Genomic DNA, 12156 nt, shown 5'->3' with positions numbered 1-12156 from the left:
ATGTGGTCAGTCCTAGAGTAGGTTCCATGTACTGCTGAGAAGAATGTAAATTCTTTATGTGTAGGATGAAATGTTCTGTACATATCTGTTAGATCCATTTGGGCTATAGTGTTGTTTAAATCTACTGTCTCCTTGTTGATCTTCTGTCCTATTGATCTGTCTATTTCTGAGAGTGGAGTATTGAAGTCCCCCAGTACTATTGTAAAGGGAGTCTAAGTCTCCCTTTAAGTCCCTTAAATTTTTTAAATATACTGGTGTCCTGTAATTAGGTGCATATACATTGACAATAGTTATATCTTCCTGTTGAATTGATCCCTTAATCATTATATAGTGCCCCTCTTTGTCTCTCTTAACAGTTTTTGTGTTAAAGTTTATGTTGTCTGATATTAAAATGGCCACACCTGCTCTTTTTTCATTTCTGTTGGCATGGTATATCTTTTTCCAGCCTTTCACTTTCAGTCTGTATGCATCTTTGTTGGAAAGATGTATTTCTTTTTCTTTTTTTTTTTTTTTTTGACAGGCAGAGTGGACAGTGAGAGAGAGAGACAGAGAGAAAGGTCTTCCTTTGCATTGGTTCACCCCCCAAATGGCCACCACGGCCGGCGCACCGCACCGATCTGAAGCCAGGAGCCAGGTGCTTCTCCTGGTCTCCCATGTGGGTGCAGGGCCCAAGCACTTGGGCCATCCTCCACTGCACTCCCAGGCCACAGCAGAGAGCTGGCCTGGAAGAGGGGCAACCAGGACAGAATCCAGTGCCCCGACCAGGACTAGAACCCAGTGTGCCTACTGAGCCGCGGTGCCGGCCAGATGTGTTTCTTGTAAGCAGCATATAGATGTGTTTTGTTCCTTAACCCAATCAGCCAATCTGTGTCTTTTAACTGGACAGTTCAGGCCATTATCGTTCAATGTGACTATTGATAAGTAGTAACTTTGCCCTGCCATTTGCCAAAGATATTTTCTAATATATGCTTTAAGCTCCCTGTGATCTTTTGCTGTGAGGTTTCCTTCCTTTACCTTCTTTCATATTGATGACCATGTTTCTGTGTTTCTGTGTGTAACACATCTTTAAGCATCTTTTGCAGGGCTGGACGAGTGGCGACAAATTCTTTCAATTTCTGTTTGCTATGAAAAGTCTTAATTTCACCTTCATTCATAAATGAGAGCTTTGCGGGATATAATATTCTGGGCTGGCAGTTTTTCTCTCTTAGTACCTGAGCTATGTCTCGCCATTCCCTTCTAGCTTGTAGAGTTTCTGATGAGAAGTCTGCTGTGAGTCTAATTGGAGATCCTCTGAGAGTAATCTGACATTTCTCTCTTGCACATTTTAGAATCTTTCCTTTATGTTTCACTGTGGTGAGTTTGACTACTACATGTTGTGGTGAGGATCTCTTTTGGTCATGTTTACTAGGGGTTCTATGAGCTTCCTGTATTAGGATGTCTCTGTCCTTCTCGAAACCTGGGAAGTTCTCTGCAAGTATCTCACTAAAAAGGCCTTCTAATCCTTTCTCTCTCTCCATGCCTTCAGGAACTCCTAGAACCCGAATGTTGGGTTTTTTAATAGTATCCTGTAGATTCCCAACAACATTTTTTAGATTTCTAATTTCCTCTTCTTTCCTGTGCTCTGTCTTCTAAGTCTGATATTCTCTCTTCTGTTTCACTGACTCTGTTTTTAAGGCTCTCTAATGTGTCTGTCATTTGATCTATTGAGTTCTTCATTTCATTTTGATTTCTCTTCACTATCACACTTTCCTGTTCTACTAGTTTCTGCGTTTCATTTGATTCCTCCTTAAGATTTCATTTTCTCGAAGGAGATTTTCTATCCTGTCCAGTAAGGAATTCCGTAGCTCAAGCATTTGTTTTTGAAAACTTCTAATTGTTCTTTTCATAAATTTTTTTGAAATCCGTATCTTGCATTTCTTCCATCTCATCATCTTCATAATCTTGACTTGGGGTGTCTTGTTCATTTGAGGGTGTCATAATGTCTTCCTTGTTCTTATTTCCTCAGTTTCTGCATTTGTTGCTTGGCATTGTAGAGATATTCTTTGGATTCTTCTTCCCTCGCTGTGGTGTTTTTTCTTGTTATACTATGACTGTATTAAGTGGACTGTCTGCTTTTGATGGAGCCTTAGAGGCTTGAGATGGGTGTGGCCTGAGAGCTCTGTTTGGTTCCTCAGGGTTAAGGGTGTGTCAAAGGTGACACTCCCAGGTTAGGAGTGGTAAATCTCTCTTTTTTTGATTCAAAAGGGAAGTAATTCCACACAGCTGAATGGAAATTGGAGGTAATTAGCAGGCTAATGATATACCCACCAAGCCAGCGATCAGAAGCTCTTTCCCAAGGTCCACACAGGTACTCTGTACTTCCCTCAGTGTGGGCTCAAATTCTCCTGCAGTCTCCCACTGGGTTGCCAAGGTTACTGAATTGTAGAGTACTCATGTGAATTCCGTGAGTTCTCTCCCCTACCACCTCTTTTTTTCACAGTCTCAGTTCATTAGCACCACACATTCACTAGGTCCTAATATCCTGTTATTTCACACACACACACACACACACACACCCCAGGCAGGTTTTTCTGCTTGGCTGAGGGCGGGTGCAGACTTGAGGTTGCCCTGCTTATGATGTATGTCCAAAATGGCGCCTGCTCTTTGTCTTGCTTGCCTTTGAGAGGTGAGCAGAGAGAGAGAAACTCGTGTCCGTATCGGTCACTTTTTTTTTCCTATCTCTTCTAGATAGCCTGGTGAACTTTTCCCCACGGAGTTTCAAGCCTCGTTCCCTCTAGTCTCCTCTTTCCACTTTCCCACTGGTGTCTCGGGCTATTGAGGTTCGGCTCACCTTGCGTTCCAGCGCTGGTGTGTTGAGTCTGCAGCTGGTGTCCCGAACTTGGGCTCCCATGCTCTCCACGCAGGTCCACTGTGAATCACTAGTTCCAGAAGAGTTTCCTCTGCTGTTTCTTCCCCTACTCTTCCCGGAACCTGCAGTATCTCCACTTTTATTAAAATGTATCTTCCCGGACTATCAGTGTGCTCCCTTCCTATTCCGCCATCTTGCCGCTCTCTCTCTTTCCAGTCTTGACTGCAGTTTCTACACATCATTTCTCATGAAAAAGAAGCAGGGTTTCTTAGGGAAAAAATAGCTGACACCAGATATCAGGCGTGAAATATTAAAGATAAGTGTGGGAAGGGAAGCTCAACAAAGGCTGCTTGGATTTTGTCAAAAGTACTCAGGAGCCAGTGTGGAGAGGCCAAAGATTGGGGCAGTTTGATCATCAATAAGAATAATACTAGCAATGAATAAAACATAAAAAGCACACCTAAATCCACATATTCAAAAACATACTCAAAATAATAATCATAAGAAATGATAAAAATACAGTATAATTTTGCAACACTTAATCCATGTAGGTAATGAGAAACACAGGCATCACAGACACACGCATACATATAGTCAACCACGTTTTAAGTGCCTCCTTATGTAGAAGGAACATCACACATCTGTCAGGTATTATGCCAAATAAAGAATAAAGACCTAATTTATCAAGGCTTTAGATTCAATTGCTACTTTATATTAAGTTCAGAAGACGGGGAATGCTATTAAACCATACCATAGAAACACAGTCAGCAAATTCAAGCTATGGAAAAGTCTATGAGTTGTGCAACTCAGTGTTTCATCCAAAAATTCTACAGAAAAGAAAACAGATGAATGGGAGACTTACAGGTTAAAAGATACTTAACATATGGGCCCAGCATTGTGGTGGAGTGGGCAAAACTGCCCCTTGAGATACCAGCATCCCATATGGGTGCCGGTTGTTGTCCTGGCTCTTCCACTTCTGATCCAGTTCCCTGCTAATGGCCTGAGAAAGCAGTGAAAGATGGCCCAAGTGCTTGGGTCCCTGCCATCCATGTAGGAGACCCAGATGAAGCTCCTGACTCTTGGCTTCAGCCTGGTTCAACTCCAGGCCGTTGCAGCCATCTGGGGAATGAACTGGTAGAAGGAAGATTCTCTCTAACTCTGACTTTGAAATAAATAAATCAATATCTTTTCTAAAAAGACATTTAACATGAATATTAACCTATTACAATCTGTAGACCTTATTTGGAGTCTGATTAAATTGAACCCCGAGGGTTCTTATATTTTAGAGATACATACAAAAATAGTAGACTTACATAACAGAATGTTTTGGATTTTCTTTTAAAAAATACAGATAAGAGGAACTAAGTGGGGTGCAGGTGAAGTGAGATCACTCACGGATGAGAATTGCTGAAACTCTTAGGTCCCTAAGAGTTCTTCACACTATCCTTTGTCTTAGTCACTGTGGCCTCTGTAACAAAATACAACAGATGGAAGGGATTCAACAACAACTGTGTTTCTCATGGTTCTACAGGCTGGGTAGTCCAAGAGCCAAGCACTGACAGACCCTCTGCCTGGCGAGGCTTTGCTCCGGCTTTGTGCACAGCCAGCATCCTCTAATTGAATCCTCACAGGGTGGAGAGACAAAGAGGAAGGCAGAGCTCCAGTCCTATCCTGAGGGCTCCACCCTCAGGATCTAACTTTCTCAGAGGCTCCATCTTCAAACAGTTGTACCTCACATTGCTGGTTAGGGCTCCCACACACGAATCAGAGCACACACGTGCAGTCCATGGCAACTTACACTTACAGGAATAGAAGGATTAATAAGGATCGTCCCCAAAGAGAAAAAGCAACACATGTGTTTTGGTTACCTTAATGTCTTCATTAAGACACAAGCCTCTGACTTAAACAAACTGAAAGTCTCTTTCTCCTTCTTGTAGTCCTGGACTTGAATGGCAGCTCCACGACCATCAGCATACCCAGGCTTCTCTCTTGTTTCTCTGCCATTCTCAACACATGGTTTCCACATCATTGTTCACACTGGTTACTCATAACTCTAGCCATTGATATCCACATTTTAGCCAGTAAGACGCAGGAAAGGGTGAAGAATGGTAGGTCTCTCCTTTCATGACTATAATTAAAAAAGGATTCTCTACTTTAGGTAAAATGTTCTAAGAACTCATTACCAAGGTGGACAGAGCCCAGAGTCCTGATATCTTGGCTTTCTCTTGCAAAGTGGGAGGTTTCTCACATTTCCACCTTATGGCTAATATTTTCTGGTAGCAATAAAATTGAATTTCACACTTTTTTTTCCAATAGTCTTTGCCAGTATGCAGGCAGAAACACACCCTGGTATTCAAATAAAGTAACTTCTGGTGTGTGGAAAATGGCAAGCCTTATCCCATAAAACTTCAGAACTGATCTAAAACTGGTGTAAGAACTCCTAAAGAACTTTTACATCATTAAAAATGGAGCTGAACTATTAAAATTAAAATTTCAAAGACCAGAGATCTTTGACATTGGTGTATTGATATAGGTAAAGAAGACTCGGCGGTACCACCTTAAGACAAATAAAACAAAGTTGATGGTTACGTGTATATCCATGTGTGCTTTTTCCTGGATTCTCATCATCTTTCATTTTCTTGTTCCTGGAAAAGGCGTACTCAACCCGGAGGCTCTTTTTGTAATAAGATCTTTCCAAAGGTCTCTGGTTCAATGGCACTCAATAAATCTGTTAAAATAGTAAAATTGAAGGCAACATTTTTTAAATGCCCCAGAACAATATCCTGTCTCACAAGCTTTAGGATTTGTACTCAAGGAAGAGAATATTTTGTAAAACATCAACAGAGCTCAGTGCAGCATGCTTCCCAACAGTCTAGAGATTTCCAAAAGCCCACTCCTGGTGAGTAGAGCCAAAACTTTGTGAACAGCACAATGATTAGGTCATTATGGATAATCTGGTCCTTGATCCAGCAGTGATTCTCCACTGTCAACAAGTTGATGATGGGTAGGCTACAAGAAACCATAAAAAAGAAATAAAAGACATTCCAATTCCTTCTAGTGTTGCATACCTCATTATTCTAGGCAAAGATGACACATCCATCTGTTAAAAGTTTTTATCTGAATTTCAGAAGGCTAATAACATGTATGCTACAAGAAATAGAGTATTATTCCTATTTGTGGAAAATATATCCTGTTTTCCTTTTTTGGGAAACTTTAACTGAAATCATTCTGTTTCCTTAAAAACTTGAATTTATAGGTTTCTGAGTTGTAAGCCATATTTGTCACTGTGAGGGCCCACTCCTACCCCCACAGTTGGAAAAAGTTGTGCTACAAAGATGCACAAAGATGTCTTGCTGAAACTTCCCTTTTCTAATTATAGCAAACTACCCCCAAAACACAGCTACCATTAACCTTACTCCAAGGGAATTCACTGCTAATTCAGCTGCCATGGAAACAGTCTATCCATTACATTGGAATAAAAAAAAACCAACAGTACGGCCAGCTGGTTAAGCTTCTGTTTGCAACTCCAGTTCCAATCCAGCTCCCTGCAAATGCACCAGGCAAGGTAGCAGAAGATGGACCAAATACTTGGGTCCCTGCCATCCTGGATGTTGCAGCCATTTGGAAAGTGAACCAACTTTTGTTATATCAAGGCTGTTGTACTTGATAGCAGACATGCTTTATGTATCTCTTCTCTTCATTCTCTCAGGAAGCTGCTGTTGGCAGGAAAACTTCCTAGTGAGCTCTTCCATCATAATGGGGGAAAACCCTGCTATATCTCATGAAGTCACTTTAAAAACACCTGTCTATTGGGGCCAGCATTGAGGCACAGCTTAAGCTACCACCTGCAATGCCAGACCCCATATCAGAGCACCAGCTTGAGTCCCAGATGTTCTGTTTCCAATCCATCTCACTGCTAATGTGCCTGGGAAGGCAGAAAAAGATGGCCCAAATACTTGGTCACTTGCCACTCATATGGGGGACCTGGATGGAGTTCCTGGCGTCTGGCCTTGGTCTGGCCCAGCCCTGACTGTTAGAACCATTTGGGGAGTGAACAAGTAGGTGGAAGAACTTTGAAAAGAAAAAGACTTTATTTACTTACTTGAGAGGCAGAGTTATAGACAGTGATAAGGAGAGACAGAGAAAAGCCTTCCATCTGCTGGTTCACTCCCCAAATGGCTACAATGGCCAGAGCAGAACCAATCTGAAGCCAGGAGCCAGGACCCTCCTCTGGGCCTCCCATGTGGGTGCAGGGGCCCAAGTGCTTGGGCCATCCTCCACTGCTTTTCCAGGCCATAGAAGAGCTGGACCGGAAGAGGAGCAGCCAGGACCAGAACTTGGGTCCAAATGGGATTTATCTCTGTGTCTCCCTCTCTTTCGATCTGCCTTTCAAACACATAAAATAAATCTTAATAATAAATATAGATAATCTGTCCATTGCTTTTGGCTTCTTAGCTCGTATTACAGGCTAGATTTTACAGCAACTACAAAAGTCTGTGAATTCTCTAGTGAAAGTAGTCATGGACAACTAACTAGTCCTAGCTCTGGTAGAACAAAGTGAAGTATATACAGTAATTAATGGAATCTGTCACATTTACTTTAACAACAATATGATCATAGAAAGAGGTCTTGCAAGGATTTATATCCAAGCTAAATGCTTCTATAGTTTTGCTAAGAAAGTCTACCAGCTCCCACGATCTGAGAAACAATAGAAAATGCTTTCCCATTCCTTTGAAGGATACCATTGTCTTTTTCTAATTATGCTCATCTGAATTGCCAAATGTGTCCCGTTCAGAATTCAACATATTCTCAGAAAAATCATGATCATTCAGGGATCTAGCTATTGTCAGTAACTGATTTAAAAAAAAAAAAACCTTCAGGTTTTTGTGTTGGATCCATTAGATAAGTTAGCCAGAGCTTTTTGTTCCTTTTTGTTCCAGGCCAATAAACAAATTCAGCTCCTTCCACCTCCCATAAAGCTTTGCAGATCAAAATCTCTGAGATGGGAATGACATGGGGGAAACAGGTAGGTAATTAACTATTAATAAATAAAGCTGAAAGAATTTTTTTCATATGTCTATGTACCACTGCATTGTAACTCCACCCCCTTACCTGCCAATCCAGTATACCCACTTTCCCATGATGCACCTGTGTCTCATCTGGGACTAGGAAGGAAGAGATGCCATGATGGCCATATGGAAGTTAAACTACACATGGAGGCACCATGAAACACCCAGGAAGCGTCACACATACTAAACTCCATCCCACTTTTATATTCAATTATGGAATCATCCCCTATTTCATAAAAGCAACGTTAGTTTCTTTAATCCATTTTGTTAATTATTACTTTGTGCATATTCTCAAATATGACATTGCAGTCGAAGCCTGGCTAATGTAACCAATGTTTCCAATTGTGTCTTATTACAAAGAGAACATATTCTTATTGAGCTTACATATATGGCTATATGGTCATGAAACACCTGCATATTAATTATAGCTTTTTAAAATTATACTAATAATTCCAATATCTGGCTTTCCTTGGGATCATTTTAATGTCTATGTTTTTCTTTTGTTATTTTTCAATCAGAAGGTATGCTATGCCTAGTAATTTTTCAATGTTGGCAATTGTGTATGAAAATTGTTAGGCATTTTTGATAATTTCATTTACCTTCCAAGAAGGTTTACTTTTTTCTTAGCTAGTAGATAGGGTGGGCAAATACTTTGTTTCACTTAGGTACTGAGGTGACTTTAGGCTTGGATTAGTTATATATCAACTCTCATTCTCTGAGCATAGCATATGCAGGTATTCCATCTGAGGATCTATTGGATCCTGATTGCTAAGACCATTCTTCTTGGCACTGAATGATTATCAATCTTTATTTTTCAGAGTTTTGTTTGGTCTCTAGCTCCCATTCCAATTACAACCTGAGAATTCAGGGAATGTCTTGAGAAAAATCCAAGGGCATTATGATCAGTTTCCCATTTCCGTTTTGTTATTAAAAAAATCTAGCCTCTAATCTCTAATTTTATCTTCCTGGGAAGAGAGTGTGGAAAGCTTTACTGGTTATTCTAACTTCTTTCCAGTTCCACTGCCTGAATTCTAATTTTTATTTTTATTTGACAGACAGAGTTAGATAGTGAGAGAGAGAGAGAGAGAGAGAGAGAGAGAGAGAGAGAAAGGTCTTCCTTCCGTTGGTTCACCCCCCAAGTGGCTGCTACAGCCAGAGCTACGCCTATCCGAAGCCAGGAACCAGGTGCTTCTTCCTGGTTTCCCATGCAGGTGGAGGGGCCCAAGCACTTGGGCCATCCTCTACTGCCCTCCCAGACCACAGCAGAGAGCTGGACTGGAAGAGGAACAGCCGGGACTAGAACCTAGCGCCCATATGGGATGCCAGTACCGCAGGCGGAGGATTAACCTAGTGAGCTACGGCGTCGGCCCCGTGAATTCTTGCTTTTGTATTCTGTACCTGCAACTGAAAACTGTCCTCAGGCAAAAAGGGCTGCATGATTTCAGCTCAGTTCTCGGTGATTCTCCTTTCCCTGGGGTTTTATTCTTTTTGCTTCAGCACTTCTTTGAGGCCTTCAAACATTCTTTTCCAAACATTTAAAAAAATAGAAATGTACTTTTAAAAATTCATGAAAATGGAGTTAAAAGATGTTTATTTTGTTGCAAAAATGTCTGAAATACATGCACAGTTTTTTCATAATATGCATTTTCCATGAACTTTTTGAAGTACTCTCATAGATGTTGATCTAATTTTGCCAGCTATTCTTGGAGGAAGCATTGTTTAGTCCAAACTATTCCATCCATTTGGAGGGCAGTTATCTTTTTTAAAGAGGAATTTTATTACTCTACTCAGCTCGAGTTCCTATTGCCTAAAAATAAAATCCAAACTTTTTTTTTAAGATTTATTTTATTTATTTGAAAGAGTGACAGAGTGAAAGGGAGAGACAAAGAAATCTTCCATCCTTTGATTCACTACCCAAATGCCTGTAGCAGTCAGGAATGGACCAGGCCAAAACCAAGAGCCAGGAACTCCATCCGGATCTCCCTTGGCAGCATCCCAAATCCTGAGGCCATTTTCCACTGCTGTCCCATGTACAATGCTACTAAACATCTCACCCATAATCATAAAGCCATATGTTAGCAGGGAGCTGGATTGGAAGCAGAGCATCCAGGGCTCAAACCAGAGCTCCAATATGGGATGAAGGTAGTACAGGAGACAGCCTTCTCCACTGTGCTACAATGCCAACTGCCAAAACCTAACTCTTTAACAAGTTACACAATTTCCTTTTTATCACCCAATGCTAGTATGTCTTTCTAGCTTGATTTCTTGCATCTCCCTCTCATTTACCCTATAATTCAGTCAAAATGAACTGTTCATCCATCATTTTATATACCATGCTTTTCCATCTTTTTAAGCATTTGCACAAATGGCTTGCCAAGAGATTCCCCCCCCCCTTTTTTTCCTCTTCCCAGGTTACTTCTGATCATGAAAGTTCGTCTTAAATGCCATTTCTTCTAAGAAGCTTCTGCCAGTGCTCTTAGACAAAGTTAGATATTCCTTCCTTTATATATATATGCCTATGCTGTTAATACTTTCTCCATCATAATATACATTAATGCACCTATCTTCTCCAGTAGATTCTGAGATACTTGAATGCAAGTGGATAAAATGATTGCTGATAGCCTCTGTGCTCAGCACGGGCTTGTCATATAATAAACCCAACTATAGAAGTCCTCATCAGATACTGATATATTTTTCACCAAGAGTCTTTCTGGGTTTTCATTGCTATTTTTCCCATTTACCCTGCTTATTTTATGGGACTATGAACCTGGATTTCTATATTCCAAGTCTTTGCCCCCACAGAGATCAGAATTCAAAGCTGAGGCATAAATACAGTGCACATGTGAGAGCATGATTTACTTAAAAAAATGAGAGAGTGACTATACATTTACACATGAGTGTAGGCAACCCCACACAGAGAGACAACTGTTATGGGAGGACCAGAGAGTTGTCTATGAGCAGGGAGTGTGGAAAGAGGCCAGGGAAGGACCAACAGCAAAGGAGAAAAGCCAAAAGGCAAAAGGGCCACCCCGTTGTGTAACAGTCTCTTTTATGGAAGAGGGATGGTCCTCTAACAGAATATATAAACAGGGCAGAGTTTGGGTGGAGGTTAATGTGTACAAAGTTTTCTTGGAGTTTCGTGGTGACTCCGTGTATAGTTTAACTTCCACATTGCCATAATGATATCTTTTCCTTCCTGTTCCTGGATAAGACACAGGTGTATCATGGGAAAGTGGGCATATTGGATTGACAAGTGAGGGGGTGAGGTTACAGTTCAGGGCTCTGCAGAAATTAAGATGAATCTTATATTTATTCTTACGTAATCTTCCTGACTGATTCCCCTATATAACTTCCCTCCATAACTAAACATTATTCTAAACATTATATATATAACATATTATATATAAAACATATATATAACATTAATATTTATAACATATAAAACATTTATATATATATAACATATATATATATATATAAAATATATATAGGCAAGGACGTGGGGAAAAACGTACCCTAATCCACAGTTGGTAGGAATGTATACTGGCAAAGCCACTATGGAAGACATTATAGGGATACCTAAAAAATCTGAATATAAACCTACCATATGACCCAGTCATCCCACTCCTAGGAATTTACCCAAGGGAAATGAAATCAGTAAACAAGAGAGTTATCTATACCTCCATGTTTATTGTAGCTCAATCATGGAATCAACCTAAATACCCATCAACCAAAGACTGGATAAAGAAAGTATGGGATATGTACACTATGGAATACTACACAGCAGAAAAAAAAATAAAATGAAATCTGGTTAGTTGCAACAAAATGGATGAATCTGGAAAACATCATACTTAGTGAAATAAGCCAGTCCCAAAGGGACAAATCCCACATGTCCTCCCTGGTCTGTGAGGACTAATCGAGCACCCACATTGAAATCTGCAGAATGAAAGTGACACTCTGACAAGATGTGACTTGAGCTGCCCTTGTTGAGGAACAGTTTCATTTTTGTTGTTGTTGTTGTTTATTTTCCTTCATACTGTTTGTTGAACTCTTTTACTTAACATTGAGTTAATCTTATGTGTATAAAGTCAATTGAAAGGCAAACTCAAAAGGCTTCCATAGCCTTGGCAACTCATGACAAGAGCCTAGGGTGATTACTGATGCCATAAACAAGAGTGTCAATTTGTTAAGTCAACAACAGGAGTCACTGTGCACTTACTCCTCATGTAGGATCTCTGT

At 40.4% G+C, this 12156-nt stretch overlaps 1 long non-coding RNA gene across 2 annotated transcripts in view; it reads right to left on the bottom strand.

The window, feature by feature from the left end:
- Positions 1-12156, bottom strand: part of LOC133753316 (uncharacterized) — a 112370-nt gene that overhangs the window by 70564 nt on the left and 29650 nt on the right. For both annotated transcript variants that reach the window (XR_009865042.1, XR_009865043.1), the window contains exon 2: positions 4717-5576. This is a non-coding gene — a long non-coding RNA (uncharacterized LOC133753316). The remainder of the gene's footprint in view (positions 1-4716; positions 5577-12156) is intronic.

Source organism: Lepus europaeus, chromosome 3, assembly GCF_033115175.1.
Source record: "Lepus europaeus isolate LE1 chromosome 3, mLepTim1.pri, whole genome shotgun sequence".
In the NCBI taxonomy this organism is placed as follows: domain Eukaryota; kingdom Metazoa; phylum Chordata; class Mammalia; order Lagomorpha; family Leporidae; genus Lepus; species Lepus europaeus.
Note: the sequence above shows the minus strand (reverse complement) of the source record. Positions and strands in the feature narration are given on the sequence as shown.